Below are 27,826 nucleotides of genomic sequence, written 5' to 3'. Positions count from 1 at the left end.
CAATAAACTGAGGAGCTAACTTTCTCCATTTTCGAAATCGAATAATACCTTTCCATGGCAAAACCTTAAGCATCACCATGTCACCTTCTTGAAATTCGATCGTTCGTCTACGTTTGTCGGCATACGACTTTTGTCTATCTTGAGCCTTCTTCAAATGATCCCGAATAATATCAATCTTGTTATTCGTCTCCAAAACCAAATCGGTACTCCCGATTTCTCTTTGACCTACTTCACCCCAACAAATTGGAGTTCGACATCTTTGCCCATATAGCATCTCATAAGGTGGTATCCCAATACTAGTGTGATAACTATTATTGTACGAGAATTCCACCAAAGGCAAATGCTCATCCCAACTACCACCGAAATCAATAATGCACGCCCGTAACATATCTTCCAAAGTTTGATTCGTACGTTCGGTTTGACCGTCCGTTTGAGGATGATACGCCGTGCTTAATTTTAATTGCGTACCTATATCTTCATGAAACTTTTCCCAAAACCGTGATGTAAAACGAGTATCTCGATCCGAAACAATAGATATAGGAACCCCGTGTCTCGATACCACTTCCTTGACAAACAACTTAGCCAAGGCCTCTGACGATATTGCTTCTTTAATGGGAAGAAACAAAGCACTTTTCGTCAATCTATCAACTATCACCCAAATCGAATCAAATTGGGTTCTCGCCGTTTTAGGCAACTTTGTAATGAAATCCATGGTAATGTGCTCCCATTTCCACTTCGGAATTTCTAACGGTTGCAACTTACCATACGGCTTTTGGTCTTTGGCTTTTACTTGCAAACACATGACGCATTGCTCAACATACTTCACAACATCACGTTTCATGCCCGACCACCAATAATCCTTCCTCAAATCATGATACATTTTCGTCGCGCCCGGATGAATGGAATACTTTGACTTATGTGCATCATCAAGTAGCACCCGCCGGTAATCACCCATCTTAGGCACCCAAACCCTTCCTTGAAAAAACAACAAACCACGCGAACCCATAGTAATGAATTCCGATTGCCTCACAATTCGTTCCGCATGCTTGTTGTGAACGTAAGCCTCTATTTGAGTCACACCAAGTTTTTCAAGAAAATCGTTAGTAATAATCATACGTAACAATCCCAATCGTAACGCCGGGTGATGACTCTTTCGACTTAACGCATCCGCGACCACATTCGCCTTGCCCGGATGATAAAGTATTTCACAATCATAATCTTTCCCCACATCCATTCACCTACGTTGGCGATAATTCAAATCTCGTTGATTGAAGAGGTGTTTCAAACTCTTATGATCCGAATAAATCGTACTCCTGACACCATACAAGTAATGGCGCCAAATTTTCAACGCATGTACAACCGCTGCCAACTCAAGATCATGAGTCGGATATCTCGTTTCGTGTTCCTTTAGTTGTTGAGAGGCATAAGCGATGACTCTACTTCTTTGCATTAGAACACACCCGAGCCCATTTAACGAAGCATCACAATAAACCGTCATGTCTTCCACTCCTTCCGGCAACACTAACACCGGAGCTTGACACAATTTCTCTTTTAGCAATTGAAAAGCAATTTCTTGCTCGTTCTCCCAAGTAAATCTCGCGTTCTTCCTTGTCAATTTAGAAAAGTCTAACCGGCCAATCCGAGAAAACTTCGGATTTCCGTAGGCGTAGTCGATCGTTCCCAACTCTTCACCGTCTCTATCTTCCCCGGATCTACTTGAATACCGTCTTTGTTCATAATGTGGCCAAGGAATTGAACCTCCCTTAGCCAAAATTCACATTTGGAGAACTTAGCATACAACTTCTCCTTTCGTAACGTCTTCAATACTTCACGCAAATGACGTTCATGTTCGTTCATACTCTTCGAATAAACAAGTATATCGTCGATGAACACAATTACCGACTTTTCCAACATGGGTTGGCACACTCGGTTCATAAGGTCCATGAATGCCGCCGGTGCATTCGTAAGACCAAAAGGCATAACCACAAACTCAAAATGTCCATAACGCGTTCGAAAGGCCGTTTTCTCCATGTCTTCCTCACAGACCCGCATTTGGTGATAGCCGGACCGTAGGTCGATTTTCGATAAATACGTTACACCTTGGAGTTGGTCAAACAAATCGTCAATCCGAGGTAATGGATAACGATTTTTGATCGTCACTTTATTTAACTCCCGATAATCGATGCACATCCGCATACTACCATCCTTCTTCTTTACGAATAAAACCGGAGCACCCCATGGCGAAGCACTCGGTCGAATGAAACCCTTCTCAAGTAACTGTTGGTTTTGATTTAACAACTCTTGCATTTCCGTCGGCGCTAAACGATAAGGAGTTTTAGCAATGGGGATAGCCCCTGGAACCAACTCAATGCGAAATTCAACTTGCCTTTCTGCCGGAACACCCGGTAACTCATCCGAAAAAACGTCTTCAAACTCACTAACCACCGGAATTTCACGAATGGGTGGTGGCTCATCACAAGTATCAACAACATGGGCAAGAAAAGCCATGCCACCACTATCAAGGAGATGACGTGCCCGTGCAAAAGTGCATATCGGCACAAGTCTTCTCCGCTTATCACCGTGAATAATCAACTCTCCCCCACTTGGGGCTTTCATACGAATGTATTTTTCATGGAATGCAATATCGGCTCTATTATGATTGAGCCAATCCATACCAACAACGATATCGAAATCACCCAAAGTCATCGGGATAGGATCAATCTTAAAGTTTTCGGCACCAAAAACGACATCACAATTTCTACACACATCAACCACTAGCACCGTTTTGCCGTCCGCTATTTCAACTTTCACCGGATGACTTAACTTAGCTAACAGTCTATTAAGTTTAGGCAGAAATTTTGGGGACACAAACGACAAATTTACACCGCTATCAAAAAGAATCCTTGCCGGAGTAGAGTTAACCATAAAAGTACCTGAGACAACTTCGTTGGATTGTTTTGCTTCCTCATTGGTCATCAAGTAGTTGCGACCCCTAGCCGTGCCTGCCGCCTTTTCCAGCCTTTTAACATTATCGTTGTTCAACTCGGGACACTCTGACTTTCGGTGTCCTTCTTTGTTGCAATTAAAACAAGTGAGCTTATTTGTTGAAGTTGGCTTCGAACAATCTCGAGCCATATGTCTACGTACCCCATAATTATAGCAAGTAGGGACAAAGTTCCCAAAACCACCGGTAGCGCCCTTCTTCACACTATTGACACTTTCGGAACCCTTCTTGTTCTTGTTCTTCTTGTTTGAAAAGTTAGAATGACTAGAACCTTCAAACTTTCTTTTGGAAAAAGCGAAATTACTCTTTCTTGGAACCTCCGGCTCAAAACCCCGAGCCAATTCAAATAACTCCTCAAAAGACTTAGCCATACCCCGGCTAATCTTAATCTTGAACTCATTATTCAAAGTACGATAGAAATCTAGCATCAACTTGTGATCATCACCAACATACTCTGGACAAAAATGAGTCTTTGCCAAGAAGGTAGACTTGAGAGTAACCAAGTCCATTGAACCTTGTCGCAAATTGTGCAACCCGTCCCGGATTTTATCAAGATCGGAAGAAGTTCGGTATTCTTGGAAAAATTCCTTCTTAAACTCCTCCCATGTCAAGCACATGTATTGCTCTTCTCCATATAATTTGATTTTATCGTCCCACCATAACTTGCCCTCTTCGTGCAACATACTAGACCCATACCTCGTCTTCTTCTCGGGAGGACACTCCGCAGTACGGAACGCTCCCTCGATATCGGAAATCCAACAAGTGCTTTTCAATGGATCACTCACCCCATTAAACATCGAAGGTTGAGTATCCTTGAAATTTTTGTAGTGGAAGTCCCGCCTTCCACCCCCACCATTACCCTCACCCCCTTCGCCTCGAGGATAAATGTTTCTAGCCTCTAAAGCCTCCTCTATTGCGGCTTTCATTCGTTCATTGATCACTTCGGTCACTTGTCCATCAACCGACTCTTGAAAAACCTTTCGAACGTCGTCAAGAAAATCCTTCTTTAGCCTTTTAAAGATGGCCTCAACCATGGCCGTGAGTTCAACGTCCTCACTCGTACTTCCGTCGTTGGTGTCGTGTCCATTTCTCATCTTCATTCTATAAAACGAAGTAAATTAAGCAACCAAACAAAAAGGACTTAACACATATGTATATACATATACACCACACTACCCCATCTTGCTCAACAATCATCGTACATATCTTGTTTGACACGATTTGAACCCGTAACAATGGTAGCTAATCATTGTTACGCGATCACTTCGCATTAATTCGCTAGTACAATGTCTATCTCGCTTGATGATTGCTAAAACAACATAAAACAGTTAGTGCAAGGTTAATTAACATAATCACTAGCACTAGCAAATTCCCGTTCCGACCCAAAGTCCTACAAGTCCCACATAAAGCGCACGTACAATAAAGTCTAAGTCTAGGCACCTATCTCAAGTCGCCTAAATCCCTTAGACCATGCTCTGATACCACTTGTAACAACCCAAACCAAACCACAATCGAACCCGCGGAAAAATATCAAAAATAAAATAAAATTTTGTTCAGCAACTGGCGCGACGTGCCAGAACACCGCGTGGCGCGCCGATATGGTCTGTCCAAAAAGTCTTGAAATGCGAAAAATATTGGCCACTTCCCGACATAATTAGACAAAACGTTTTTAACAACATCTTCAAATATGTAAAACTAACATGATTCAAACATAAAATGAGATTTTAAAAAGCGGGGCCCACATCAACCCAAGTTACGAGTTTAATACAAAACATGAGTTTCGACCACCAAAAAGTTTAAGTACCAAACTACACTACGAGCATGGTGTTTGGGATTAAACTACCCAAGTCTCGGTCAAACTCCAAAAGCTAAAATCTCCAAAAGCGTCCCCTAACACAACGGGATCTCTAATCCAAGATAATGCCCTTACCCTTGTCCACAACCGAACCTATAAAAAGGTAAACAATGAGAGGGTAAGCAAAGCTTAGTGAATGCAATAATTATACACGTAGATATATAACTTACTTACTTGCAAACACTTACACCAAATTCGCATACATACTAGCTACATAATTGGTATACCTTTCACATGCATAACGCTAAGGACCCCAATAACAAAGCTAGTATAATGATAGCATATAACACAACAATACAATATGCTACAACACAAACATAACGATGATGTTCATAACATCTATTATACCCAAGATCTCAAGGCTAGCCCAACGAATGGTATCGTCAACATTGAACTTAAATCCCATTCGTCTACATTAATGTGGTATCGTCAACACCGAACTTTATACCCACATATGAGGTATCGTCAACAACAAACTTTAAACCCTCATCAACCTCACTATAATAGTCGTATGACATCGTCAACATCGAACTTTAATTCCATACGTGAGGTATCATCAACAACGCACTTTAAACCCTCATCAACAGCACAATATACTCTAGGGTATGGTACCGTCAACATCGGACTTCAACCCATACCCCACAAGTAAATAAACTATATACATATATATATAATTATTCCACTCACCTCCAAGTCTTGGTGAGAGATAACCAAGCTTTCAACTTCAATGTAACGCACCTATTACATAATGCACATATCAATCATTCATTCAAAGTGGTCAACCACTAACTTCATTCTAGTGCCATTTTGACCCAAGGTGCAATTTCAACCCATTTGCACCCTTAACCCTAATTTTTGGGTTAACACCATCAAAACCCAAACACTAGTCAAAAATGGTCTTAAAATACTTTTCAACACGAGGTTAAGCATTTTACATGCACACACTAAACAACTTAAGTCCATTATGACCCATTTGACCGTTTAAAAGTCAATACACCCATTTCGGGTCATCCACTAACCCACTAAACACCCCTTTACATATATATAAGTGTGCTAGTAATTTGACTAACCAATTTAAGCTCATAAACATAAATTAATACTTTGAAAACCCTAGTTAGTCAACTTTGAGTCTACATGACCCAAATTTACCCAAAAACCCCTAATTCACTAACAAATGGGTTTTATGTGCAACACTACCCAAACCCTAACCCTTAATACAATTAAAGTAAGAAATTAGGTTTTATAACTTACCAACACAATCACCACATAGCTAGCGACTAGATGAACGACTTTAAAACTCGCACTAAGACCCGATTCCACCTCCTTCTTCCTTTAATGGAGCTCTCTCACTCTAGAACTTCCTCTCTCTCTAGGATTTAATAGAAAGTGATAAGGTAGATGGAAATGGAGTAAATGAGACTCCAACAACTGATCTCAAGCCTTAAAGTCGGGTCCCATGTGAATTTACCAAAAAGCCCTTAAAATATCTAATTTAAAAGTAAGAGATGAGCTGTCAGCCCGTAATGGCGCGGCGCACCACTGGCCCACGCGGCGCGCAGATCGCCCAGTCCAGATTCTTCTCTATTTTAAAATACACAACGAAAACTCCACAACTTGAATAACTTAATTACACATATGTACAATGAAATATTTGGGTCTTACAAGCTGTATCTTTACTCTGATCGAACTAGGTATTTTTCTGTATTTGAAACAACCATAAATTATAACTAGAAGTTGCAGAATAAGTTACATTTTCATCCAGCTGGTATCTCTCTTTACCTATTTTTTTTTTCTTAACCGAAGCCAACCATTATATTATTGCTCTTATTATAACTGCTTTTCGTTGATCAAACAAACACACCATCTAGCCATCACTTGCTGTTTATCCTTCTTCAACAATCACTACTATTAATCATGATAGAACACCATTAATATTAATGCTCGATCACTCCTACTACAATTACAAATATGGCATCTATTTTCTGTTTCTTTGTCCAACACAAACCGCACCCTATATATATATTAAAGGGTATATAAACTGAACCATATCTTTGAATATTAAAGTGGATACTTGTTAAAGAATAAAAGGGTTGTTAGTAATGATTGTAGGGTATACAAGAAAAACGTATGAATCCATTTTCACCACATAATTTTTCCTTTCAAAAAGCCATTCCATTAAAATATATCGATTAGAACCCACAAGGAAAGTGATTATGAATTATCGATTTGCTTAATTATCTGCTTGCCATGAATGGGGTTGTTAAAAAGTGATAAATGGGGCTGCAACTTGTCTTATTAATTGGGTCGAGAGATAAAATAATTGTGGGCTCCTGTATTATTTAAACCAAACCATGGCCGAAAGTTTACTTACTGGCCGACCAAAACACAACTATTGAACCCCACGAAATACTATTGGATATGGGACGGTTTGGATATAAGAGTAGAGGATAATGATGTTTATGATGATGATGATGATTATGACCGTGTGATATTAATAATGATATAAGGAAAAGATGATAATGATCATGGGAGGTGATTTTGATACATGAAATGATTCGTTATTGATGATGAAAAGATGAGAATGGTTAAGATAGTAATTAGTGAATGGTGTTGTGATAATTACGATTAATAGGTTCGATGATATATGTGGATGATGATAGTGATACATGGTAATGATGATGATCGAAGTGATGTTGGTGAGTATAGATTATGATAATAATATTATGATAGATTATAAATTAGGATTTCCAATAATTATGTTAGGGTTATGGAGATTATATGAAATGATGATGATCCTAATGATAAGTATGATGTTAATATGATGATGGTGGTCTGTTAGTTTAAGAAGAAAAGGAAGTACAGGAAAACAGACGGTTAAATACATATACTGAGCTAAATAAACAGAAAAGTAAGAAGCGGAGGGATGGTTTGAGGGTTATATGCGGGAACTAAAGGTCGAGGGTTCGAATCCTGTCGCGGGCAGTTTATTTTTTTTAGCCTATTTTGAGGTAGTTACTTACCATTATTATTATCTTTACTATTATTGTTATTATCATTAATTATTGTTATTATTGTTAAGTTAATTAACATTATTACTAACATTAAATATTATTTATATTATTATCAATATTATTATTATTACTATCAGTATTACTAAAAGTATCAATACTGTTAAATTTATCATTTTTATTAGAATGAGTATTATTATTGAAATTAACATTTTACAAAAATTATCATTTTTGTTATTAAGATTATCCTTAGTATTATCATTAGAATTATCATTAAAAGCATCATTTTTTAACTCTATTATCATTATTATTATTTTTATCATTACTAATATTATTTTAGTATTATTATAATTTTAACAAACAAATGATATGTATATATATACAAAATATATTTAATACATATAACATAACAAAATTATATTTTTATATTTAAAATGAATATATGAAACATATAGGTTATTAATATAAAAAAAATGATATAACTAATAGAATTATATATATATATATATATATATATATATATATATATATATATATATATATATATATATATATATATATATATATATATATATATATATATATTTGTTCGATTACCATTACATGTGTTAATATACATAATTGAATATAGGTTCGTGAATCCGAGGTCAACCCTGCATTTTTCAGTTGTTCAATATCGTTATATGTATTTTTACTACAAAATACAGTATGGCGAGTTTCATTTGCCTTTTTACCCTTTATATTTTTAGGCTGAGAATATATGCACATTTTTTATAAATGTTTTACGAAATAGACACAAGTAATCGAAACGGCATTATATGGTTGAATGATCGAAGCCGAATATGCCCCTTTTGCTTGGTAACCTAAGAATTAGTAAACCGAAACCCATCCAAAGTACCGGATGCTTTAGTACTTCGAATTCATTTTTATTATGTCCGAAGGATTTCCCGGAATGATAGGGGATATTCTTATATGCATCTTGTTAATGTTGGTTACCAGGTGTTCAATCCATATGAATGATATTTTTGTCTCTATGCATGGGACGTATATTTATGAGAACTGAAAAATGAAAATCTTGTGGTCTATTAAAATGATGGAAATGATTATTTATGTTAAACTAATGAACTCACCAACCTTTTGGTTGACACTTTAAAGCATGTTTATTCTCAGGTATGAAAGAAATCTTCCGCTGTGCATTTGCTCACTTTAAAGATATTACTTGGAGTCATTCATGGCATATTTCAAAATACGTTGCATTCGAGTCGTTGAGTTCATCAAGATTATTATTAAGTCAATTATATTTAGATATATTATGAAATGGTATGCATGCTGTCAACTTTCGATGAAATGAAAGATTGTCTTTTTAAAAACGAATACAATGTTTGTAAAACGTATCATATAGAGTTCAAGTACCTCGCGATGTAACCAACTGTTGTGAATCGTCCATAATCGATATGGACTTCGTCCGGGTGGATTAGGACGGGTCTCTATATCCCTGATCTCCGCGACTATGGAGTTGTTTAGGGTGTTAGTCCCGCAATCGCGACACTGTCTCCTCCAGCTCACTCCCTCGATGTTTAATGGCTGCCGACACTTTAATATATAATTATTATTTATTTAACTAATTTATATAATTAATTATATATTATATTATATTTACGTGCATAGTTAACTCGTAAAATTAGTTCCGATATTTCGTACGTTGTCACTCGACTCATGTCCCGCTTTCGGTTTTTCAAACGACGTTTCGTACACTGAGAAAACTAGCCTTTTACGTTTAGTGATACGTTCCCTTATCAAAATATAATTCTAAATCACTAATAAACAATATTACACGAAGTGTAACTTATGCATTTTGAGTGTTGTGGTCATTTGCTTCTATAATTCAGTGACTCTTTGTTTGTCAAAATATATTATCTTAAATCAGGACATTTTATGACTAAGTTAATATATATATTTTCATTTCAAAATATAAGTTTGAACTCTTTACTTAATATATAGTTTTTCAAAACTAATGATATTCAAAATTTACGTGTTTAGGAATTGTTTAAATATCAAGAATTACTATTTCGTAACATTTGTATTTTTAAAGTTTAAAATTGATATACTTTATTTATATAAAACGTTTACAAAGACATTTTAGTATTCCAATTACTTTATATTCCAAATCATTTTATCACAAAGGTTATAATAGTAGAAGTTGTTATGTCATAAGACGTTCTTAAAAAGTCTATTATATCAAAATGACGTTTTCGTTTATGAAAGTAAAAATCATATAAAAATCATAACATGTTTCAAGGTTTTAACTTCCAGTTTAATCATGACTCGTAGGATTAAGTCTAAAGGAAAATCAAACGTAGGGAATCATCTTAGTGTAAAATGTTGATCTATTTAACTTGTCAAAATCTATTCTCTAATTTACCTATAATCCCTAATTTCACTTTCACAATACCTAATATGAAGGTTAATCTTATCAAAAGTTACGAGGCAATTATTGTAAGGCATGTATTGGAATTTAACAGAAATTTCCACCAATCTGACTTGCTCTCACTACTTGACACTTTGTCCTTACTCGAAGATCACTTTACCATTTTCCGAATATGGTTAAAAAGAAAAAGTTTCCTAAATCAAAGTGGACCTCTTAGTAGAGACTCGTAATCATAATTCAATGTATCTGATAATTCAATCATTTGATATTATCTTTTAATTCCGTCGATAATTATTTTAAATTTATTTTAAAACAACAACGTTCATGTAAAGTATTATACGTCTAATACTTGTTAACGTTTTCAAGTTATAATATATACATATATACATATATAATCATATCCGTTCCTATAATGGTTCGTGAATCTTTGGAATTTGGTCGAGGTTAGATGAATGTATGAACACAGTTTAAAATTCTTGAGATTCAACTTACAAACTTTGCTTATCGTGTCGAGAATATATAAAGATTAAAGTTTAAATTTGGTCGAAAATTTCCGGGTTGTCACAGTACCTACCCGTTAAAGAAATTTCGTCCTGAAATTTGATTGGGATGGTCATGGCTGACAATAAGTATGTTTTCATGACGCATATAAGCTGAAGATTAGGGTTTTATCATCATTGAGTAATATGGATAAAACCATTTGGTTTTGTGAAGAGTACGAGTGAAGCTATTACCAAAAGAGTGAAATGAGTAGGTATAGATTCATCATATCTTTTGACGTAGATAGGATTGATTTCCAAGTTCAAGAGATTTGGAGAAAATCTTCGTAATAGGATTTGATTCTTAGATAATCAAGGGAATTAGGATCTGCTTTAAATGCAATTATCTGCTTTGATTTCTTTGTCGGATATTTTACTATAAATCTACCTCCTTCGTTTCCTTTTAACTCACACCTTCCATTATTTCTAACTCATACTTTAAAGCATTCATCAATATGCTCCATCCAGTTCTGCTTCTCGATATATTCCTAACCTTCATATCAGTCATTCTTCTTTTTCACCTACCACCGAAAGAATCTATTTACTTCTACTATACACTTGGTTTTATAGTGTTTTTAGTTCTCCCGTATCTTTATATTGCTATATGTATTGATATATACGGTTTATAATTTCTGGGTGGTTGTTGGGTTTTATATCTTTTCTTATATTTCGATGTCCATGCTTCTGTCTCCCATAATCATTGTCATCTCCAGTTAATGCTTTCTTTTATTTGCTGCGATTTATACCCCAATTTCTGTTTCGGAGCTTTGTGCTTTCGTTTCTTCTTCTTGCGAGTAAGTACCACTTATAATAGTCCATAATTTGCAGATATAAATTTCGGAATGAACATTGTTAATGTTCTAAGAATGAAATGGTAATGGCACAATCTTGTTTTGTCAAATTACCAGAATATCCTGGAAAAGACCGAATCATCAAGAAATATTTTCTTGATATTTTTTAAAGGTTAAATAGAATACGAGAGTCGTGTAACATGGCACATGATGACGTTATGATCTGTGAATCATCACGTTCCATTTAGAACTCAGCATGACTTACTGTAATATAATCACGTTGATCAAGTGTCATTATATTATACTAATTCATGCTTCAGTTCCCAACATTACTTCAAAAACATTCTTACTTCAAACTCAAAGGATTCAGAATTTAGAAACTAAACAGTTTCATTTATGATGTGATACAGATAACGCGAGAGGATAAATGATTTCAGATGAGGATATTTATGGAAATATCTTCAAAAATATGGAGGATATTTATAATGAAAGATACGATGATATCTTAGAATTTCTAATATCAGAGGATGATGAAGAATATTGTCCGCAGGGGTTTAGAGTCAGGAGCAAGGTATTCGTTAATGACTTCAGCAGATACTAAATCATTTGGATTCTTTGAATTCAGGTTCAGTCTTTGTGATTTATCCACAGCCTCCTTCATACTTTGCTCAATCCGGTTTCCAGTTCCAAAACTTCTCTTTTTCTGAGCTTTGCCAATACACTATTCTTTATCATCAAACTTTTTACTGTTACGATCGTTTACAGTTGTTGTTGCTTCATCAGCATTTCAAGAACTAGTTCGCAGTTCAAGGTGTTTTTCAGAAACTTCACATTCAAGTATGTAAGTCCAGGAGATAGACGTTATATGTACATATATAACTGTTGGCGTATAGCAATTCTCATTACAAGATGCAAATGAGTAAATGATGAGGTTTCGATAAATATAATGATTCTTCGGAATGCCCAAGATCAGTGAAGTTGTTGGTAAGTTTATTGCTAATGTGGTGGAATATGAAAGGTTCCCCAGTAACGATGCTGAAAGGACAACGTATATATAAGGCTATAATAAGGCTGTTTCGATAGAAAAGTCGAAGTTGACTTGTTGGAGCTGTGACAAAACTGGCTACATTGAAAAGAAATCGCAAGGTTATTTTTGCTAATAAATGCCAAAGGATCTGTCGTGGGTACATGTTAAACTATGACTTTGGTTTCGAGAGTTTTTCAGGTGCATGACTGTGGGTAACATGTGGTTGAATCATCATGTCGATTGCTCATTATTTGAAGTGTCTTCAGAAATTTTTGAAGGGTTTGAACACAGATTGTAATCGTTAATATACATTTGATGTTCTAACACAGTTTTGAAATCAAAGTATATCTTTGAAAGATGTAGGAATCTAAAAGTGATGGTACCGGTTATATCTCGAATTGAATTCTGAGGTTTCAAAATCAGAATATGTAATTGGGTTTGAATGAGTATGGTTATTTCGATTTCTATAAAGAAATGTATATTATTGTGAAAGTAGGAAGTATAGTTGATAATTTACTTAATCAGATTCAAAGAATGTAACATATTGATTGTGAATATATATATCTCTCGGGTATTACCTACCCGTTAAAAAAAAATTCACAATTAATATTGTACAAAAGAATTTTATTACAGTCTTTATGAAAATATATATGTATATATTCTCTTCAGATGTAACATAGATTTTAATGAGTTAATACTAAATTAAACTCATTCGATTTACGGTTGGAACTAGAATTGAATAATCCCTTGAAGGCTTTAGAGATTACATAAGTATTTCTTCAATAATATTGAAATTATGAATCAATACTTCATTATTTGTTGAGGCGTGATGTTGGTTTTCGTTAAATTCTTGTGAACTTCGCAAAGTACGAATGATGTTATCTGAAAAGTTTCGAGTACATCAATGATGAAAGTGTAAAATCAAATATATACTTGATTTATTATGAATTGGAATTTGTTGAATTGAGACAGAGATTGTAGTTAACGATGGTTAAGTTGCGGGCGAAGGACGTACATCATTGCATATTTGTAATATGAATTAACCGAGTAGTTAAGATTCACCCTAATAGCTTAGTACGGAAAGATTTATTATGGTTTAAAGATTTATATATATAAGATATACATATAGATCCTTCAGTGGAAATAAGTTAATTACTCATAACTTGTTGATACAATATACTCGTTGTTGATTCGTAATGATGTCCGCGGTGATTCTTGAACTGACGGAGCTTGTGATGTTATAGGTGCTGCTAGTGCTGATGCTGACTGCACTAGCGATGCTGGTGACGCTGACGGTACTGATGATGCTGTTGGTAAAACAAGTTTAGTTTGTTATCCACACACCATTTTTGTCAGGGTTTCTACTCTTCCTTCTATCGTTTTGGTTCGCTTAACTAATTTATGGTTAGGTCTAGAATAAGTAATCTCTAAAATTTTCGAGATTACATAATCACCGTAAAATATTTCTCCGATGAAGTTATGAATTAATACTTCATCGTTTGTTGTTCTTGGTCTTTCTTGTTATTTATAGGGCGTATGACACTGATGCTCGTGGGACAGATTGTGAAGTTGAGGTTTACGACGCGGTTGTGGGTGGGGGTGGTAATGGTACTATTGGCTTTGATGATGGTGGTACTGGTTATGCTGCTGGTGCTGCTGCTTGTTTTTGTAATCTTTGCACCATATTCTCCAAAGCTACTACCCGAGCGAAGCTCGTTGACTTCTTCTATTACACTGGGGTGATTGTCTATCATAACCCGACCTTAACCATAAGGAAGAATACAATAACATATGATTTCATCGCGAGGTATTGACCTCTATATGCGACGTTTTTCAAAAACTGCATTCGTTTTTACAATACAAACCATAACTTTTATTACAAATACAAGGTTTAAACAAGATAATAATGATTATCGTTTAGCGATAATCTTAGACTTACAAACTTTACATGTGATAATAACAATACGACTTCCAACATATTTTACATTACAAATCCTCCGATATGCGGTTTTATTTTTGACACAAATATGCGTACTCAAGATCTTGCTTAAATTCAACATGTTGCAGCGGAAGCTTTTAGTTATCACCTGAGAATAAACATGCTTAAAATGTCAACATAAAGTTGGTGAGATATAGGTTTAATGTCGGCATCGTTATAAATATAGACCACAAGATTTCATATATAAACGTTTTAATAAAAATATTCTAAGTTGTTGAGCACTTGATAACCATACTTAACATTTAATCAACGTCGCATATTCCCTTTATTATGAAATCTTACTACACCGTACCAAGTGTAGTCACCGAAACGAAGTACTGTGCAACCGTTAAATACTGGTCGTCCAGTCCGGTTGGGGTTTTCAGGCCCGATAGATCTATCAACAGGATTCGCGTTTACAATACCTCATGTAAATAGTAGTTACCAAGTTACAGGGAAGTTTGCCAGTGGTACAACTCAACGTAGAATATATATTTTTAATCACTTGTGTCCATAACGTAAATCATAAAATGCATGTATTCTCATCCCGAAATATTTAGAGTTTAAAAGTGGGACTATATACTCACTTTTGCCTTGAAGGTATTTATCACGACTTGGTCTCCGATATATATCACGAACCTAACCATATATATAATATATCAACATATTTTCTTTTTAAGTAATCGTTATATATATATATATATATATATATATATATATATATATATATATATATATATATATATATATATATACTTTTAATATTTTCTTAGTCCGTAGTTAGCAGTCCGATGTTAGTGGTCCACAATTAGTTGCTCAATAAAACAAATAAAGACCCCATCATATTCGTATTGATCAGAATTAATCTTGACCCATGGTACAATGTTGTCAAATGACGTGTTGCGTACATAAAGTACCGTGTTTTCAAATAACGTGTTGCGTACAATCATGAGGTCTTATGATTAATCTTCTCGTGTTGTTTATGGGTGGTCCTGAAATATATAAAATCAAATCATAAGAAAATATATATGAAATATCATATTAATTAGAAATATATGATTAATTTAATTTTTCTCCAAATATTTTCGTAGCTAAACTAGCTTCGGATACCCGATCTTGTTTTAGTCGTAGTTTCTTCATTACAACTACGTTTTTGTTGGTTCAACTTGCCACTTCCTTGGATCGAGTCAATTTTTAAGAATATGAACTGAAATACCTTAGGTTGTATTCAAAATCACAGGTTATAGGTCAAACTTTGGTGAAACTTATGAAAGTGATCATTTTCCATCATAAAAACAACATTTAATGATCATTTTTCTAAAAATACTTACACTTTGAGTTAAACCATGAAATTTTTATGTGTTAACATATTCATAAGAAATATCATTTTTCCAGAATATGAACTTCCAATTCAAAGCTTAAGATAGTTTTTAATTATCCAACCCAAAACAGCCCCTGGTTGCACTCCGACGACGTAGATTCGGTTTTTAAGATGTTCTTTGTAAAACCAAGTTATATCTTGTTAAGTTAGCATATCATTATGATATATTATAGGTCTTGAAGTGTTTTAAAAGTTAAGTTAGAAGGATCTATTTAGTTTGCAAACAAGTTTGAAATCATTCAAACTATGTTCTTGTTGTTAAAATTTTACAACACAAAATAAGATAGCTATATAAATATGAATCGAATAAGGTTATGAACAAGGTTACTACCTCAAGTTAATTGGACAAAGTTACTGTAAAATATGAGAAAAATCCTAGAACCAAAAGAGTGGTGGAGTTGGATCAAAAGGTTGGAAGTAAACTTGTATTTTTGGAAGGATTATTGAAGTTTTCTTGTAAGGAATTTATTATGATGATTAAGGCTTGTTTTTGAAGCTAGATCTTCATGGTTATTTGCTGAGATTGTGAAGAACACTTAAGGTTCCTAAGAGTGTGTTTTTGGTTAGAGAAAATGTGTAGTAAAAATGAAATTGGAATGGAGTATAAATGGTGGTGAAAAGATGTATAAATTTGTAATATTGTGCAAAAGTCTTGTAATATGCCAAATTGATTAATCATGAATGCTAAGATCCAAAATTGGCTGACTCATGGCTGCTAATAAAGTGATTGTGATGTGTATATACTAATAGTAAATACGTATAGAAACTGGGTATGATACGGGTACATATACCCTAGATGTACGTATAGAAATCTTGAGAAAACGGAACGAGGATTCAAAAATAGCTATCTTTTGTAAATATACTTATTTTGTTTTATGTATATAAGTCCTTTAAAAGTGATTAAATACATATTTATACGATACTTGTATAAGTATTATAGGTTAAAGGTATATATGTCAAATAACGTTACGTATAGTTATCATTTTGAAAACTTAAGTTAGTAGTCTCAAAGTATACTTATAACTTATTGTTATTAGTACACAATGAGATGTTAAACCATTCTTAGATCATGTTAAATATATATAAATACATATATATACACAAACATATAATTATCGTTTGTTATATAGTTCGTGATATCATCGGTCAAATTGGACGGTCAAACGTTGTGTAAAACTCTTTTTAAAAACATAAGTCTCAACAATTTAGATTGCTTATCATGTTGGTAAGGTTTAATTTATGTAAATATTAATCTCATAAGTATAATACGATCGGAAAAATTCGGGTCGTTACAGTACCTACCCGTTAAATAAATTTCGTCCCGAAATTTTAAAATTGTACCTATTTTGCGTTCTCGGGAAACAAATGTGGGTACTTTTGTTTCATCTGATCCTCTCGTTCCCAAGTAAACTTGGGATCCCTTCGAGCATTCCAATGAACCTTAACGATCGGTATGTTGCTCTGCTTGAGTTGTTTAACTTCACGGTCCATGATTTCGACTGGTTCTTCTATGAATTGTAGTTTCTCGTCGACTCGGATTTCTTCAAGAGGAATGGTGAGATCTTCCTTTGCAAGACATTTCTTAAGGTTTGATACGTGAAATGTATTATGTACTCCGGCGAGTTGTTGCGGTAACTCGAGTCGATAAGCTACCGGTCCAATGCGTTCGATGATCTTGAACGGGCCTACATACCTTGGGTTCAGTTTACCCCTTTTACCGAAACGTATTACACCTTTCCAAGGTGACACCTTTAACATAACCATGTCACCGATCTTAAACTCTAATGGTTTCCTTCGGACATTGGCGTAGCTCTTTTGGCGACTACGGGCTGTTTTCAATCTCTCCTTGATTTGTACTATCTTCTCAGTCGTTTCGTGTATGATCTCGGGACCAGTTAATTGTCGATCTCCTACTTCATTCCAACAGATAGGGGATCTACACTTCCTTCCATACAATGCTTCGAATGGTGCAGCTATAATGCTCGCATGATAACTGTTATTATACGAGAATTCTGCTAATGGTAGATATTCATCCCATCCGTTTCCAAAATCGATCACACATGCCCTGAGCATGTCTTCAAGAGTCTGAATTGTTCTTTCACTCTGCCCGTCAGTTTGTGGATGATATGCGGTGCTCATATCCAAACGAGTTCCCAGGGCCTCCTGTAGTGATTATTAAAACTTTGATGTAAATCTACTATCACGATCGGATATAATGGAAATAGGTATTCCATGCCTTGATAAAATTTCCTTTATGTATAATCGTAATAGTTTCTCCATTCTATCCGTTTCCTTTATAGGCAAGAAATGTGCAGATTTGGTGAGACGATCAACTATTACCCAAACGGTGTCATAACCCCAGGCAGTCTTAGGTAACTTTGTGATGAAATCTATGGTAATACCGTCCCATTTCCATTCTGGGATTTCTGGTTGTTGAAGTAACCCTGACGGCTTCTGGTGTTCTGCTTTGACTTTGGAACAAGTTAAACATTCCCCAACATATGTTGCAACGTCTGTCTTCAAATTAGGCCACCAATAATGCGTCTTAAGTTCTTTATACATCTTTCCAACTCCAGGATGTATCGAGTATCTTGTCTTATGTGCCTCATTCAATATCAAATTCCTTAATCCACCCAACTTCGGTACCCAAATACGGTTTGCAAAATATCGAATTCCGTCTTCCCGTATAACGAGTTGCTTCTCATACTTCTTCATTATTTCATTTCCTATGTTTTCTTTAGTAAGAGCTTCTCGTTGAGCCTATTTGATTTGTGAGTTGAGATTCATGCAAATTTTTATGTTCATCGCTCGTACTCGAATTGGTTCCCGTTCCTTTCTGCTTAGAGCGTCGGCCACTACATTCGCCTTCCCGGGATGATAGCGAATCTCACAATCATAGTCGTTTATCAGCTCGACCCACCTACGTTGCCTCATGTTCAGCTGTTTCTGATCAAAAATATGTTGAAGGCTTTTATGATCAGTAAACACAGTGCATTTAACCCCATATAAATAGTGTCTCCATATCTTCAATGCAAACACTACTGCTCCCAATTCTAAATCATGCGTCGTATAATTCCGCTCGTGAATCTTCAATTGTCGAGATGCGTATGCTATAACTTTCTTCCGTTGCATAAGGACGCAACCAAAACCTTGTCGCAAAGCGTCACAATATATCTCAAAATCATCGTTCCCTTCAGGTAACGATAAAATAGGCGTTGTAGTCAACTTTTTCTTCAGTAATTGAAATGCACTCTCCTGCTCAGAGGTCCATTCATACTTCTTCCCTTTTTGCGTTAACGCTGTCAACGGCTTAGCTATTCGGGAAAAATCTTGAATAAACCTTCTATAATAACCAGCTAAACCCAAAAATTGGCGTATCTGCGTTGGTGTCTTAGGAGTCTCCCATTTTTCAATGGCCTCAATTTTAGCTGGATCAACCTGAATTCCTTTGCTACTAACAATGTGGCCAAGAAATTGTACTTCTTTCAACCAAAAAGCACACTTAGAAAATTTAGCATATAAATGTTCTTTTCTTAACAGCTCTAATATTAACCTTAAATGCTGTTCATGCTCTTGTTCACTCTTGGAATAGATAAGAATATCGTCAATGAAAACGATAACAAACTTATCTAAATACGGACTACAAACTCGATTCATGAGGTCCATGAATACAGCTGGCGCATTTGTCAATCCAAACGGCATAACTAAAAATTCGTAATGACCATAACGTGTCCGAAAAGCTGTTTTCGGAATGTCTTCTTCTTTGACACGTAATTGATGATAGCCCGATCTGAGGTCGATTTTTGAGTACACACATGATCCTTGCAATTGATCAAATAAGTCGTCAATTCTCGGTAATGGATACCGATTCTTGATAGTTAACTTATTTAATTCACGATAATCTATACACATCCTAAAAGATCCATCTTTCTTCTTAACAAATAAAATTGGAGCTCCCCACGGTGAAGTACTTGGTCGTATGAATCCTCAATCCAGTAATTCTTTTAACTGACTCTGAAGTTCTTTTAACTCAGACGGTGCAAGTCTATATGGAGCACGAGCAACCGGTGCAGCTCCTGGTACAAGATCTATTTGAAATTCTACAGACCTGAAAGGAGGTAGTCCCGGTAATTCTTCCGGAAATACATCAGGAAAGTCTCTTACTACATTTACATCGTTAATATTCTTCTCCTTTTCTTCAACTTTCTTTACATGTGCTAGGATGGCATAACATCCCTTTTCTAAGCACTTTTGAGCTTTCAAACAGCTAATGAGATTCAGGTTTGGGTTACCTTTGTCTCCGTAAATCATTATCATTGATTTATCTTTTCGGGAAATGCGAATTGCCTTTTCAGCACACACTACTTCGACTCTTACTTTGGACATCCAGTCCATGCCGTTAATTACGTCAAAACTTCCTAATTCTATGGGTATCAAATCAATCTTGAATGTTTCTCCGGCTAAATTAATTTTACAATCACGATAAATTTTATCGGCTTTAATTAGTTTACCATTAGCTAACTCAATCATGTACTTAGCATCTAGAGGTAATGATGAACAATTCAATTTAGCATAAAAGTCTCTACACACGTAACTTCTATCTTCACCAGTATCAAATATAATAGATGCTGATAAGTTATTAATGATAAACGTACCCGTAACCAGCTCCGGGTCTTCATACGCCTCTCTAGCATTAATAATAAATGCTCTTCCACATGCAGATCCGTTATTCTTCTCTGGATTCGGGCACTGGCTCTTATAATGACCCTATTTCCCACACCCATAACACGTAACCGTGGCCAAGGCAGTTCTATTTGCATTGGTGGTAGGAGTCTTGGTGCCATTGGTATTTGTAACAGGAATCCTACAATCTTCACCAAGATGACCCCTTCGATTACAATTTTCACACATCACATTACAATAACCAGAGTGATGTTTGTGGCATCTGTTACATAAAGGATTTCGTCCTTAGTAACCTGAGTTTGAACCGCTACCCGCACCTTACGTGGTTTCTTGTTTCTTGTTGGATTGTTGATGATTACCTTCCCACTTTCTTTTTTTTCCCGATGTCTTGACATCGGTGTTCTTATCCAGAATAATCTGGTCCATCAATTCGTTCGCCATGGTGATAGCTTCATGAATAGTCTTGGGTTTGGATGCTGTAACATTTGCCTTGACCTTTTTAGGCAAACCGTCTTTGTACAGTTCAATCTTTCGTTCTTCGGTTGGTACCAATTCGGGACATAACAAAGCTAATTCCATGAATCGCTGATTGTAGTTGGTGAGTTCTGTACCAACAACTTTCAGGCTTCATAATTCAACTTCCAACTTCCTAACCTCGTTCCTTGGACAATATTCGTTGATTAGCATTGTTTTGAATTCTTCCCAGGGAGTATCATAAGCTACATCTCCTCCTACGACCTTCACATAGTTTTTCCACCACGTGAGTGCACTATATTGTAAGGTGCATGATGCATACTTGGTCATGTCCTTCTCAATACAACCACTGATTTTAAACACAGACTCAATCTTTTCGATCCACTGGGTTAAACCGACCGGTCCTTCTGTTCCACTGAATGATGAGGGCTTGCAACCTTGAAAAGTTTTGTAAGTGCATCCCACACGAGGATTTGGGTTAACTGCAGCACCTCTTACAGCCTCGACCCATAACATTCTGTCGTTCACTCGCTGATTGATGAGTTCCTGGATTTCTTGTTCCGTCATTCGGTTCAATCGCGCCATAATCTTCAATAAGAATGAAAAAAAAAATTATTCACATGGAATATTATAGATGTAGTATGTATTTACAGTACATCATAGCTTATTAATAATATGAACCAGTTATTATTATAAAAGCCTTTTCTTCTTATTAGCGTTTTATAATTATACCAAGGGTAGTACCTACCCGTTAAAGTTCATACTTAATAGCTTAGTACGAAAATCAATTACTATCACCCAAATAATACTCAACCATGGAAAATTATTGCATTTCACACTTCACTATTTTACATATGCTTATCTTACATCAAATATTAAGCAAACCACACTAGTAATATTATACAAAACATTATATGATCCCATGGTTTAAAACAACAGCGCATCATTTAACCCAAAGCATTTGTGTTCAAAGAAATCGTTTAAAGGTTATCCTGGTTGTCTCCCTACGTTTTGGCTAAGGAACCGAAGAACTGAATGTCGGGATAGAACTAATAGGAATAGCGGGAATAGGTTTAGAAGTATCTGGTGGAGTTGGTGCCACAACATCCTCTCTAAACTCGGGATTTGGATTTTCCAATTCAGTAGCCTTTCGTTTCTTTCCTCGTTCGAACTTGTCTTTCGTAATTTCCTGTATTTCTTCCTCCTCAGGATCACCTTCTGGTTCCTCTTCAATTGATTCATCCAGAACTTGTGAGTCTTCCCCAAAGGTGTCGTTTTCATCATCGGATAGGTTAATGACTGGAACACCATCTGAAGATTCTGGTTCGGAGTCGCTGAATGTGATAACAAGTTCTAAGCCATACATCTATCACATAACAACTAGTATATTAGTATCACATAATATTTACATATTAATTTTTAACCAACAATGATAAGCAATATTTTTCAAAATCAAACACGGTCAAAGTCCAGACTCACTAATACATCCTAACAAACTCGATAAGACACACTAATGCAAAATTTCTGGTTCTCTAAGACCAACGCTCTGATACCACATGTCATAACCCGACCTTAACCATAAGGACGAATACAATAACATATGATTTCATCGCGAGGTATTGACCTCTATATGCGACGTTTTTCAAAAACTGCATTCGTTTTTACAATACAAACCATAACTTTTATTACAAATACAAGGTTTAAACAAGATAATAATGATTATCGTTTAGCGATAATCTTAGACTTACAAACTTTACATGTGATAATAACAATACGACTTCCAACATATTTTACATTACAAATCCTCCGATATGCAGTTTTATTTTTGACACAAATATGCATACTCAAGATCTTGCTTAAATTCAACATGTTGCAGCGGAAGCTTTTAGTTATCACCTGAGAATAAACATGCTTAAAACGTCAACATAAAGTTGGTGAGATATAGGTTTAATGCCGGCAGCGTTATAAATATAGACCACAAGATTTCATATATAAACGTTTTAATAAAAATATTCTAAGTTGTTGAGCACTTGATAACCATACTTAACATTTAATCAACGTCGCATATTCCCTTTATTATGAAATCTTACTACACCGTACCAAGTGTAGTCACCGAAACGAAGTACTGTGCAACCGTTGAATACTGGTCGTCCAGTCCAGTTGGGGTTTTCAGGCCCGATAGATCTATCAACAGGATTCGCGTTTACAATACCTCATGTAAATAGTAGTTACCAAGTTACAGGGAAGTTTGCCAGTGGTACAACTCAACGTAGAATATATATTTTTAATCACTTGTGTCCATAACGTAAATCATAAAATGCATGTATTCTCATCCCGAAATATTTAGAGTTTAAAAGTGGGACTATATACTCACTTTTGCCTTGAAGGTATTTATCACGACTTGGTCTCCGATAGATATCACGAACCTAACCATATATATAATATATCAACATATTTTCTTTTTAAGTAATCGTTATATATATATATATATATATATATATATATATATATATATATATATATATATATATATATATATATATATATATATATATATATACTTTTAATATTTTCTTAGTCCGTAGTTAGCAGTCCGATGTTAGTGGTCCACAATTAGTTGCTCAATAAAATAAATAAAGACCCCATCGTATTCGTATTGATCAGAATTAATCTTGACCCATGGTACCATGTTGTCAAATGACGTGTTGCGTACATAAAGTACCGTGTTGTCAAATGACGTGTTGCGTACAATCATGAGGTCTTATGATTAATCTTCTCGTGTTGTTTACGGGTGGTCCTGAAATATATAAAATCAAATCATAAGAAAATATATATGAAATATCATATTAATTAGAAATATATGATTAATTTAATTTTTCTCCAAATATTTTCGTAGCTAAACTAGCTTCGGATACCCGATCTTGTTTTAGTCGTAGTTTCTTCATTACAACTACGTTTTTGTTGGTTCAACTTGCCACTTCCTTGGATCGAGTCAATTTTTAAGAATATGAACTGAAAATACCTTAGGTAGTATTCAAAATCACAGGTTATCGGTCAAACTTTGGTGAAACTTATGAAAGTGATCATTTTCCGTCATAAAAACAACATTTAATGATCATTTTTCTAAAAATACTTACACTTTGAGTTAAACCATGAAATTTTTATGTGTTAACATATTCATAAGAAATATCATTTTTTTAGAATATGAACTTCTAATTCAAAGCTTAAGATGGTTTTTAATTATCCAACCCAAAACAGCCCCCGGTTGCACTCCGACGACGTAGATTCAGTTTTTAAGATGTTCTTTGTAAAACCATGTTATATCTTGTTAAGTTAGCATATCATTATGATATATTATAGGTCTTTAAGTGTTTTAAAAGTTAAGTTAGAAGGATCTATTTAGTTTGCAAACAAGTTTGAAATCATTCAAACTATGTTCTTGTTGTTAAAATTTTACAACACAAAATAAGATAGCTATATAAATATGAATCGAATAAGGTTATGAACAAGGTTACTACCTCAAGTTACTTGAACAAAGTTACTGTAAAATATGAGAAAAATCCTAGAACCAAAATAGTGGTGGAGTTGGATCAAAAGGTTGGAAGTAAACTTGTATTTTTGGAAGGATTATTGAAGTTTTCTTGTAAGGAATTTATTATGATGATTAAGGCTTGTTTTTGAAGCTAGATCTTCATGGTTATTTGCTGAGATTATGAAGAACACTTAAGGTTCCTAAGAGTGTGTTTTTGGTTAGAGAAAATGTGTAGTAAAAATGAAATTGGAATGGAGTATAAATGGTGGTGAAAAGATGTATAAATTTGTAATATTGTGCAAAAGTCTTGTAATATGCCAAATTGATTAATCATGCATGCTAAGATCTATAATTGGCTGACTCATGGCTGCTAATAAAGTGATTGTGATGTGTATATACTAATAGTAAATACGTATAGAAGCTGGGTATGATACGGGTACATATACCCTAGATGTACGTATAGAAATCTTGAGAAAACGGAACGAGGATTCAAAAATAGCTATCTTTTGTAAATATACTTATTTTGTTTTATGTATATAAGTCCTTTAAAAGTGATTAAATACATATTTATACGATACTTGTATAAGTATTATAGGTTAAAGGTATATATGTCAAATAACGTTATGTATAGTTATCATTTTGAAAACTTAAGTTAGTAGTCTCAAAGTATACTTATAACTTATTGTTATTAGTACACAATGAGATGTTAAACCATTCTTAGATCATGTTAAATATATATAAATACATATATATACACAAACGTATAATTATCGTTTGTTATATAGTTCGTGATATCATCGGTCAAATTGGACGGTCAAACGTTGTGTAAAACTCTTTTTAAAAACATAAGTCTCAACAATTTAGATTGCTTATCATGTTGGTAAGGTTTAATTTATGTAAATATTAATCTCATAAGTATAATACGATCGAAAAAATCCGGGTCGTTACATTGTCGGTTTGGATGAGTGGATAAATAAAATCTAGAATTTGATGTAGTATATAATCGTGACGAGATACTCTAGAAATGAGAGAGAAAATGATATTTCATACAGGTTCGCCGGTAAGTGCTTCAGGTTCTTCGTCAAGAGGTCAATGTGGTGGATGAAAGGGATCTCCTTCTTCTTGTCTCCAATGATTGAGGAGGCTACGAATCCATCCTCAATTCATCCAGAATAGATGATAACTGATTGATTGATCCATTCTGGTCACACTGCTTTCAGAACTTAAGTGGGATTCCATTTCAGAATTCGAGGGACTTGAATTGATAACGAATTCCATTTCATACGATCGAGTAAAGGGTTTTTCGATATGAAGTGATTTTTGGCTATCGGATGGTATTCTAATTATATAGAATATCTATATATATAGAACAAAAGATTTCGTAGATTACGGAGGAATTTAAGGAATATGTCAGGCAAAGTTTACAGTAACAGGTACGATAAGATATGATTTAGCAGATATGCTAAGATATGAATTTTTGTCTATACACTACTCATAAAATTAATGTAGCAAGACGTGTCTAGACTAATAATGATAAGTAGGTAATTTCCTAAGGATGATAAGCAGATGATTTTCGACTAGAAATGATAAGCAAAACTTTTGACATGCAGACACGGTGGAAGTCCAGACTCACTAATGCATCCTAACGACTTATCAGTTAGACACACTAATGCAGACCTGGTTCGCTAAGACCACCACTCTGATACCAACTGAAAGGACCCGTTCATATACATTATAAACGATTCACAATAGTTGATTACATCGCGAGGTATTTGACCTCTATATGATACATTTTACAAACATTGCATTCGTTTTTAAAAGGGAAACCTTATTTACATCAAAAATTGACAAGCATGCATACCATTTCATAATATCCACTATCCAACGATAAATTAACTTAATAATAATCTTTAATGAACTTAAAGACTCGAATGCAACGTTCTTCGAAATATGCCATGAATGACTTCAAGTAGTATCCTTAAAATGAACAAATGCACAGCGGAAGATTTCTTTCATACCTGAGAATAAACATGCTTTAAAGTGTCAACCAAAAGGTTGGTGAGTTCATTAGTTTATCATAATCATTCATTTCCATCATTTTAATACAAGAATTTCATTTCCAGTTCTCATAAATATACGTCCCATGCATAGAGACAAAAATCATTCATATGGATTGAACACCTGGTAACCGATATTAACAAGATGCATATAAGAATATCCCCTATCATTCCGGGAAATCCTTCGGACATGATAAAAAAAAATTCGAAGTACTAAAGCATCCGGTACTTTGGATGGGGTTCGTTAGGCCCAATAGATCTATCTTTAAGATTCGCATCAATTAGGCGTGCACTAATTCTCAAAATTAGTGATGTTCCCTAATTCTTAGGCTACCAAGCAAAAAGGGGCATATTCAGCTTCGATCATTCAACCATATAATGTAGTTTCGATTACTTATGTCTATTTCGTAAAACATTAATAAAAATTGCGCATGTATTCTTAGCCCAAAAATATAAAGGGTAAAAAGGCAAATGAAACTCACCATACTGTATTTCGTAGTAAAAATACATATAACGTCATTGAACAAGTGCAAGGTTGGCCTTGGATTCACGAACCTAAATTAATTATGCATATATATGTGTTGGTTAATATTTATCTAACAAATTAGGTCAAGTCATAGTGTACCACAATCCTAATGCTCGAGACTAATATGCAAGAGTCAACAAAAGTCAATTTGACTCAAAATGATTTCCAAAATTTATACATGATTATTATATAGTTTAAATATCGTCGTTTTATATGTTTAAATATTTTTAAAAGATTTATTAGAGTAAATAATATAATTCATTTATTAATAAATAAAACTTTATAAAAAATATACTTTTATATATCTTAAGTAATAAAATTTATAAAGTTCATTTAATATCATAAAAAAAATATTATGATAGGTTTTATTAAAGTAATTATATTATTTGTATTACATATTTATTTGATAAAATAACATTGATAATAATAATAATAAGTAATAGTTGTATTATTTTGTAATAATAATTATTATTATTCTATTAATAAAAATATCAATATTTATATTTACTCAAATTGATATTATGATAAAATGATAATTCTAAT

General features: G+C 34.5%; 1 pseudogene; it reads right to left on the bottom strand.

The window, feature by feature from the left end:
- The window catches only part of LOC139895940 (probable aldo-keto reductase 3), a 105,655-nt pseudogene that overhangs the window by 57,740 nt on the left and 20,089 nt on the right, over positions 1–27,826 (bottom strand).

The sequence above is a fragment of the Rutidosis leptorrhynchoides genome, chromosome 1 (genome assembly GCF_046630445.1).
Source record: "Rutidosis leptorrhynchoides isolate AG116_Rl617_1_P2 chromosome 1, CSIRO_AGI_Rlap_v1, whole genome shotgun sequence".
Lineage (NCBI taxonomy): Eukaryota > Viridiplantae > Streptophyta > Magnoliopsida > Asterales > Asteraceae > Rutidosis > Rutidosis leptorrhynchoides.
The sequence above is the reverse complement of the archived record's forward strand: the minus strand, read 5'-3'. Positions and strand labels throughout refer to the sequence as shown.